The sequence below is a fragment of the Crocuta crocuta genome, unplaced genomic scaffold (genome assembly GCF_008692635.1).
Source record: "Crocuta crocuta isolate KB4526 unplaced genomic scaffold, BGI_CrCroc_1.0 scaffold367, whole genome shotgun sequence".
Classification (NCBI taxonomy): domain Eukaryota; kingdom Metazoa; phylum Chordata; class Mammalia; order Carnivora; family Hyaenidae; genus Crocuta; species Crocuta crocuta.
This window is the reverse complement of record NW_027527936.1, coordinates 4,039,472-4,049,007: the sequence shown is the minus strand read 5'-3', so window position 1 is coordinate 4,049,007 and position 9,536 is coordinate 4,039,472. Positions and strand designations below refer to the sequence as shown.

The window sequence follows — 9,536 nt, the reverse complement described above, 5'->3', positions numbered from 1 at the left end:
TCCAGTGTGTTGGGTGGTGAGTGAGGAGGGGGAGAATAGGAAGACTTGAGATCAGAGGTAGGCATCGAGGTCCATAGAAAGGAGTTTAGGTTTTAGCCTATGGGTATTTGAATATCATCCTTTCTTGGTCACAGCCTAGATTCTTTCTTTAATACAGAGCCTGCTTGGGATTCCCTCTCTCTCTCTCTCTCAAAATAAAATAGATAAACTTAAAACAAACAAAAGAAACTGGGAAAGGGGAGGCTGTCTGTATGTGGTGTGATCAGGATCCATCTCAATCTGACCTGGTCTTGCTCAGGTTAATTATAAAGAATATTTTCCAACTAATAAGGACAAATCTTCCCACTTTTTAAAAAATTTAAATCCAAGTTATTAACATATAGTGTAATAATAATTCAGGAGTAGAATCCAGTGATTCATCACTTACATATAACACACAGTGCTCATCCCAACAAGTGCCTTCCTCAATGCCCGTCGCCCGTTTAGCCCATCCCCCCCCCCAATACCCCACAAGCAACCTTCAGCTTGTTCTCTGTATTTGAGAGTCTCTTATGGTTTTTCTCCTGGGTTTTTTTTTTTTCCTGAGAGAGAGAGAGACAGCGTGAGCAGGGGAGGGTCAGAGAGAGAGGGAGACACAGAATCTGAAACAGGCTCCAGGCTCTGAGCTAGCTGTCAGCACAGAGCCCAACGCGGTGCTTGAACCCACGAACTGTGAGATCATGACCTGATCGGATGCCCAACTGACTGAGCCACCCAGGTGCCCCTTCTCCTAGTTTTTAACTTATTTTTGCTTCCCTGCCCCTAAGTTAATCTGTTTTGTTTCTTAAATTCCACATAGGAGTGAAATCATATATGTCTTTCTCGGACTGACTTATTTCGTTTAGCATAATACATTCTAGTTCCATCTACCTTGTTGCAAACAGCAAGATTTCATCTTTTTGATTGAAAATTTTTCCACTTTTTAAAATGGGCAAAGGACTGAACTCCAGTTTGGGGTGCCTGGGTGGCTTAGTCGGTTAAGCGTCTGACTTTCGCTTAGGTCATGATCTCGCAGTTCGTGGGTTCAAGCCCCGCGTCGGGCTCTGTGCTGACTGCCAGCTCAGAGCCTGGAGCCTGTTTCAGTCTGTGACTCCCTCTCTCTCTGACCCTCCCCTGCTCACGCTCTCTCTCTCTCCTAGAAATAAATAAAAACATTAAAAAAAAATTAAAATGGGCAAAAGACATGAGTAGGAAGGTCACAGAAGTGCTACAGCCAATAAATGTACCGCTAAACATGCAGCATTACAAGTATTCAAAGAAATGAACAATTGAAAACTGTAATGAGATACCCAGTTCTTGCCTATTGGGTAGGGCAAAACCGTAAAATAATACCTGTGATACCTGTTCTTGACAAAGGTATTACTGAAATGGTCACCAGCCTACCCTGTTGATGAGAATGTAAATTGATCCAGCTTTGTTCATTAATTCATTCAACAAATTGTTTAGTGCTTACTGTAAGCCACTTAGAAGTGTGGCACTCGAGGTGTCTGGCTGGCTCAGGCGGAAGAACATGTGACTGTTGATCTCAGGGTTGAGAGTTTGAGCCCCATATTGGGTATAAAGATGACTCAAATAAATAAAACTTAAAAAGAGAAAGAAAGAAAGAAAGAAAGAAAGAAAGAAAGAAAGAAAGAAAGAAAGAAAGAAAGAAAGAAAGAAAGAAAGAAAAAGGAGAATTGTAGCCCTTTAGGCCAGGCCCTGTGCTAGCCCTGAGTATACAGTAGTAAAGACAAACATGACCACTGCCTCCAGCAGGTACCTTTAAGAACTGTGCACTTTGACGTGCCTGGGAGGCTCAGTCAGTTAAGCATCTGACTCTTGATATCGACTCAGGTCATGATCTCGTGGTTTGTGAGATTGAAACCCATTCAGGCTCTGTGCTGACATCTCAGAGCCTGCTTGGGATTCTCTCTCTCCCTCTGAATCTTCCCCTCCCCCCACTCCCATCCTTGGGTTTTTTCACAGGCCCTCTCTCTCCCTTTCTCTCTCTCTCTCAAAAAAAAAAAAAAAAAAAAAAAAGAACTGTGTACTTTGTTGTATGAAAGCTATTCCCCAATAAGAAGAAACAAAGTAGACGGGAATTGGAGCTGCCAATTTTTGATTGAAAATTTTTCCACTTTTTAAAATGGGCAAAGGACACGAGTAGGAAGGTCACAGAAGTGCTACAGCCAATAAATGTAACTGATCAAGATGCTGCTGTCCCAAAGCACCAAGACTTCCAGGCGGAGCCCCTGGGGGGAAGCCTGTGGGGAACTGGCCAGGACCAGGAAATCTGGGGCAACAAGCTGGGGGACAGGGACTCTGATGAAGCCCGTGTGGTCCCTGACCAGTTTTGTGATCAAGAAAGATGAAGGCCTCTTCTGGGAATGGCTGAAGGACACAGGCCATGCCAACTCCAAGCAGTCTGAGAGTGGAGTGAGGCCTTCTTGGGGGGGCCTATTTGGGCAACCCCCAAGTCCCCAGCACTGAGTGTCCAGACCTGCAGCTGAGTGGGCACCTCCGCCCCACCCGCCACAGTGGAAAAGACTGCATTTGGCCCCCTCACCTCCACATACTCCAGATCTCTCGGGAGTTCTCTCCCCTCACCATTTCAACTTTTTTGGAATTCTCACTCTTTCATGTATCTCTCTTCTTCCCTTGCCAGTTTCCTACAGACAGTTATCAGCTCTCCAGAGCGTATTCCTGGCTCCTTCCCTCACTCCGCTCTCACTCTGTCACTCCAGACTGTTCAGACTGTTTGATGCNCTTTTGTTTTTTTTTTTTTTTTTTTTTTTTTTTTTTCAGAGCAGTCTTCCCAGAAGTGTGATAAAATAAGTTTGTGTGGTTTAAGCCACCTAGTCTGTAGTAGTTCCGCTATAACAGTTCAATCTAAGATATTTTTATTCTTTTAAATACATGTTTGGGGGTGCCTGGGTGGCTCAGTGGGTTAAGTGTCTGCCTCTTGATTTTGGCTCAGGTCATGATCTCATAGTTGTGAGATCAAGCCCTGCATCAGGCTCTGTGCTGAGCGTGGAGCCTGCTTGGGATTCTTTCTCCTTCTCTCTGCCTCTTCCCCACTTTCTCTCTCTCTCTCTCCCTCTCTTTCTCTCTCTGTCTCTCTCTCAAAATTAATAAAATAAAGCTTAAAAATATGTAGGTAGATAGATAGATGATAGATAGATAGATAGATAGATAGATAGATAGATAGATAGATAGACAGATGTTTGTACTGGCAAGCCAGTCCTTCTAAAGTCTGGAGTCCTTTACAAACTTCTTTGCAATTTGCAAGTCAGTTTTTTTTTCTTTTCTAAATTAACTAAATCAAAATCAAAGCCAAAAGCAAGACATCACCCCTTGTACCACCCACCTCAAAGTAAGGGTTACAAAGCCTAGTGGTCCTCTTTGGGTTCGGAGGCCGCACGTACGACATTTGGGCATGTTGCTCTGGCTCATTTACTGGGTAACCTGGAAGATTAGAGGGGAATCCTGGCTCAAAAAGGGGATTCTCCAGTGAATCCCGGTGGCAGGACAAGCTGTGTCAGCAATGGGGCCTGATTACCCAACAGACCCAGTGGTCTGGGAAGTATTTTGTGACAAAGATCTTCTATATACCTTCAGGCAACCGCAGGAGGAGAATGAGGAGAATCACAGCCTGGACACCCAGGATTCTGCAGTAAGGCTGTGATCCCAACTGCAAATGACTGGCCACCACTTGAGAAGCAGTTTCTGGCTTTACACCTGGGCCTGGTAGAAATTGAATGCCTGACCATAAGACACTAAGTATGAGACTGGACCTGCCTGACATGAACTGAGAATGATCCCATCCCCTGAACCATAAAGGTAAGGATGCAAGTCAGCATTCCATGAGAAAATGCAAGGGGTATATAGACCTTTCTTCTTTTCCATTATTAATACTTAATGTTGTAAGTTTCACCATAATACTGCCTTTTAGCTGCATCCTGCAAATTATGTTCCATTTTCATTAGCATTCTAATTTCCCTGTGACTGCTTCTCTGATCCATGGATTATTTAGAACTATGTGGCTTACTAAATTTCCAAATACTGGAGAGTTTTCTATATCTCTTATGATCATTGATATCTAATTTAATTCCACAGTGACCAGAGAACATGTTTTATATAATTTCAGTCCTTTTAAATTTATTGACATTTGTTTTATGGCCCAGCATATGGTCCATTGGTGAACATACCATGTATACTGAAAAAAAAATGTGTGTCCCACAGTTTGGTATAGAGTTCTGTAAATATTAATTAGGTCAAGATGATTGACAGTATTGTTCAAATAATCTCTGCCTTTTATTGATTTTTTTAGTCTATTATATCAATTGCTGAGAGGGGCTTAAAATCTCCAACTATGATTGTGGAATCGTCTGTTTCTTCCTTTAATTCTGTTCATTTTTGTTTCATGTACTTTGAAGCTCTGTTATTAGGCATATACACATTTATAATTGTTATATGTTTCTGGTGAATTGACCCATTTATTATTATGAAATATCTTTATCTCTGGTAAGAGTCTTTGTCTTTGACTTTATTTGATATTATAGCCACCCCAGCCTTCACAAGCTTGCTGTTTTCATGGTATATCTCTTTCCTTCTATTTTCTTTCATCTTTTTGGTATGTTTACATTTTAATTTTTTTCTTAAATAGGCTCCATGCCCAACGTGGGGCTCGAACTCATGACCCTGAGATTGAGGCACATGCTCTACCAACTGAGCCAGCCAGGCACCCCAGTATGTTTTCATTTTAAGTGCATCTCTTACACATAGCAGATATTTGAGTTTTGTTCTTTTTCATCCATTCAGATGATCTCTGCCTCTTGAGACCATAGGTGTTGGTCAAAGGATGGGTAGCAGAAAAGAACAAGCTTAGGTCTGGCCTCATTTGTATCCTTTCTTCTTGAAGATGAATGCTATAGACACTATAGACTTTATAGTGGAACAAATAGTTTGCAGGCCGTGTTGGGCAGTTCAGTTTGCAAGGTCATCTGGTTGTCCCATGGACAAGCATTCAGTCTCTATCAGGGCCGCATAGTAAGATAAAGCTGTTTCTGGAAGGAAGATTAGCTATTTGCCAAACAGTACACAGCTTTCTTCCTAAACCCCAGGGGCTTCTTCTGCAAAGTTCCTCCTGGGCTCGCTCTAAACTCCATCAACATGGTGACATCAACATGATTGGATCTGGTGGGTCATGGAAACCAATGGGCCTGTCTATTTACATTGCAGCCTAGACCAACTGGACAGTTTTCCTTTGTTCTGGATTCTCTCAAAGCTGACAGCCTTTCAGGTCACTAAGTAAATAAGTGGGGTGAAAGACACCCAAATATGATGTATGGTCCTCAAAAATCTAAGAAGACCTCCAAGTACCATATTTCGATTAATCGGATTCACTGTCAACTGAAAGGTGCCCCTTCATCTATATTCTGGTATGAAGAACTTTTAAAAGCACTTTCAAGGGGCACCTGGGTGGCTTAGTCGGTTAAGCATCCGACTTTCCCTTAGGTCATGATCTCGCGGTTCGTGGGTTTGAGCCCTGCGTCGGGCTCTGTGCTGACTGCCAGCTCAGAGCCTGGAGCCTATTTCAGAGTCTGTGTCTCCCTCTCTCTCTGACCCTCCCCTGCTCACACTGTCTCTCTCTCTCTCTCTCTCCTAGAAATAAATAAAAATATTTTAAAAAAAAAACAGTAATTAAAAGCACTTTCAATTAGGGACCGTTTGGTGTCTCAGTTGGTTAAACGTCCCACTCCTGATTTCGGCTCAGGTCATGATCTCACAATTCGTGAGTTCAAGCCCCACATCAGGCTCCACACTGACAGTGCAGAGCCTACTTGGAATTCTCTCTCCCTTTCTCTCTATTCCTCTCCCCCAACCCTCTCTCTCAAAAACAAATAAATAAAAATTTTTTTAAAAAGTCTTTAAAAAAAAACACTATCAAACCATAAACTACCATTAATTGTAAGGTGAATTCTCATGACTGAGATGTTAAAATGTGAGAAAAAAACATTGTGAATGTACTAAATGCACTGAATTGTTCACGTTAAAATAGGTTAACATGTGGATTTTACTTTACTAAATTATTTTTTAATGTGAACCAATGAAATATGGTATTCTGCCCCTTTCATATGGTTGGAGGGCATAAGGTGAAGCAACATGTACTTCAGAGGGGACGTTGTGACACTCACTGAAACACTGAACCTCCAGAAACACCCTTGCAATGTATTTTCATGGGGTTGGGTTTATTCATTGAATCTAAGATGCTGTGACCCGGGCACATTCTTGATTTACCAGAAGGGGTCAACAGAAGGCTTTCACAGAACTGTGTCACTATTTCTTCCTGCTGACAAGGATTGTCAGGAGTCACTCAGCCTCAGCAGAGGAAGAGGAACTTCTGCTGGCAAGGGAAGTTCAAGGGGGTAGGATTTTGGATGCTTCAAGTCATCTGAGTGCTTTCTTTTCTGGTCGGCGCTCCAGCATTCACACAAGAGACCTGGCAAAGCTGTCAGGATACCTGACACTCTACTACAGTAATTGTCAGAACCACACTTTGGATTTGATTTTCAATTATACACAGCCCCATGGCTGTAAGAGATACATTATTTTTCTCATAGACACAGAAAGTCAATGATTTGGAACTTGTCTTGAGCCAAAATTTTAGGGTATTGAGCTCGACATTCTTTGTTTTTAGTCTGTCCAGAAAGAAACTCCTCTTCACTGTAGTTTCCAAAGCCCCCAGCTCTCATGCTTTACTGTACCAGAGGCCATTTGATCCCCCAAAGCTTTGCTTTCAGTGCATCTTTCATTCAGGTGATAATTGATTGCAGGTGATAATCTATTAGCGGCAGGCCAAGGGGGCTGCCTTTGATATTAGCTTGGTTTTCACTGCCCAAAAATAAATACCAAATTCATGACTGTTCTGATGTCAACATCTTTATCAGTTAAAGCCATAATTTCTTGTTATGTTTTCTAGTAAAAACAAGCAGCTGAAATTAGTACAAGAAGAATTAGAAGACCAAATAGAGCAATAACCATAGAAAATCTAAAAATATTGTTATTGAGCTACAATTTTAAAAGGTAACAGGCTGAAAATTATAAACAGATGAGCTCTAGTTAACCATCAAGGAACAAATTATTCCTCATTTATTCAAGTTGACTTTAGAGCATATAAGAAATTGACATTTTTCTCAATCCAAATTATGAAAGTAGCACAATATATAAGTCTACGAAAGAGAGGAATGCTTCAAAGAATACATAATTCTCACTTATTACACAATTTAAGGGAATAATAAAAGGCTGAACATTCTGCTCACTAGTCAGGGCACATGGTGGGGCAGAGCTGGAGGGTGGGACAGCCAAGCTATGCCCAGAGTTGGAAAAACCATGTCAGGCAAAGAACTTGCATCAGGACTGAACTGCATTCACGTGGGTGATTTAGCTCAAAAAGTCTGATCACTGGATGTCATGGAATCTGGTGAAATGGCTTCTCCCGAGCATGCCAAAAGATGCACAGACTGAGCACCCGGGTAGCTCAGTTGGTTAAGCATTAGACTCTTGATTTCAGCTCAGGTCATGATCTCACAAGATGGAGCCCTGCATTGGGCCCCACTGACAGTGTGGAGCTTGCTTGGGATTTCTCTCTCTCCCTCTCTCTGCCCCTCCTCCTGCTCACGTATGCACATACTTTCTCTCTCTCTCTCAAAAATAAATAAACATTAAAAAATGTTTTTAAAGATTTATTTTATTTTGAGAGAGAGAAAGAGAACACACAAGCGAGTGGGAGGGGGCAAAGAGAGAGAGAGAGACATAGAATCCGAAGCAGGTTCCAGGCTTTGAGCTGTCAGTACAGAGCCCTACGCGTGAGATCATGACCTGAGCCGAAGTCAGACGCTTAACCAGCTGAGCCACCCAGGGGTCCCCAAAAAACTTAAAAAAAAAAAAAGTTCCACAGATAGGGCGCCTGAGTGGCTCAGTCGAGTGAGCATCCAACTTCAGCTCAGGTCATGATCTCATGGTTCATGAGTTCAAGCCCCATATTGGACTTGCTGCTGTCAGCACAGAGCCCACATCAGATCTTTTGTCCCCCTCTCTCTGTGCCCCTCTCTTGCTTGTGTTCTCTCAATAATAAATAAACATATAAAAATAAAATAAGAAGATGCACAGATGATGGCTGAAATCCTAAAGGATATGGAGATAACAGATGTGAGGCAAGAGTTATAAATCAGGTGTTGGAGTTTGCTTTACAATTTGTGACCACAATTCTAAATGATGCAAAAATTTATTCAAGCCATGCTGTGATAGCTATTGTTGATGCAGAGCATGTGCAATTGGCAATCCAGGGTTGCTCTGTTACCTCTTCTCCCCCAAGAGAATTTGTATTAGATATTGCCTGGCAAAGAAATCAAACCTCTTTTCCATTGATCAAGCCATATTCAGGTCCTAGATTGCCATTTGATCGATATTGCTTGACTGCTCCAAACTACACACTTAAGCCTCTACCAAAAAAAGCAACTAATTCTACAGGAAGAATAATAGCTCCATGGCTAAATGTTGGTTCAGTTGCTAGCAGCCCACGTGCTCCACTATAGGCACACCAGCCCCACAAATCATGTCCATTTCAGCTAAAGTAGGGACTCCAATGTCCCTCATAAGGCAAGGGATTGTAGTACAGACGCCCACTTCACAGTTCCCAGCTGTGAAAGCATCAATTCCTACAACATCAGCAGATGTTGCTAATTAATCAGAATGTTCTGGGTGGCTGAGTTAGTTAAGCCATAGACTCTTGATCTCGGCTCAGGTCATGACCTCACAGTTCGTGAGTTCGAGCCCCATATTGGGCTCTGTGCTGACAGTGCAGAGTCTGTTCGGGATTCTCTCTCCCTCTCTCTCTCTGCCTCTACCCTACACACACACACACTCTCTCTCTCTCTCTCTCTCTCAAAATAAATACATTAACTTAAAGAAAATTTTAAAAAAGAATGTTTGAGTAATCCACTGCCCCTAATATGTTGTCAACACACAAAATGCTGCCAGTGAATCTTCAAAGGTATTAAATGAAATGTGAAGGTGACAATGGTGACGCTGCTGCTGACCACTATGGTCATTCATAATCCAACCTTGGTGCGTGTAACATGTAACACGTATACTTGGTCTTGAATCCATTGTACTGGAATTAAACATGCACGTTGGCTGTTTTCAAGTTGTTTTGCAAAACTTAAATAGTATTTAGTGAGTAAATATAGTCACCATACTTTTCAACTGAGATGTTGGGTTTTCTTTATAGAATTAGTAATCATTTTTAATCAGTCTTTAAGTGTAAAAAATGAAATTGTCATTCATCCAAAAATAAAGAAAGAAAGATAATATTTAAAAAAGGAGAAAACAATGAAAAGATGGAAGGCCACCCAATGCATTTTACGGACAAGCATATCCTGAAAACAAAGCTAGACAAAGACAAAAGAGAAAAAATATATACATGATTCCATGTATGAATAGTGAAGCAAAAATCC

The 9,536-nt window shown here is 41.7% G+C and overlaps 1 pseudogene; it reads left to right on the top strand.

The window, feature by feature from the left end:
• Positions 1-7,491: 7,491 nt before the first annotated feature.
• On the top strand, positions 7,492-8,767 carry LOC144221620 (transcription initiation factor TFIID subunit 9-like; annotated as a pseudogene).
• Positions 8,768-9,536: the final 769 nt, after the last annotated feature.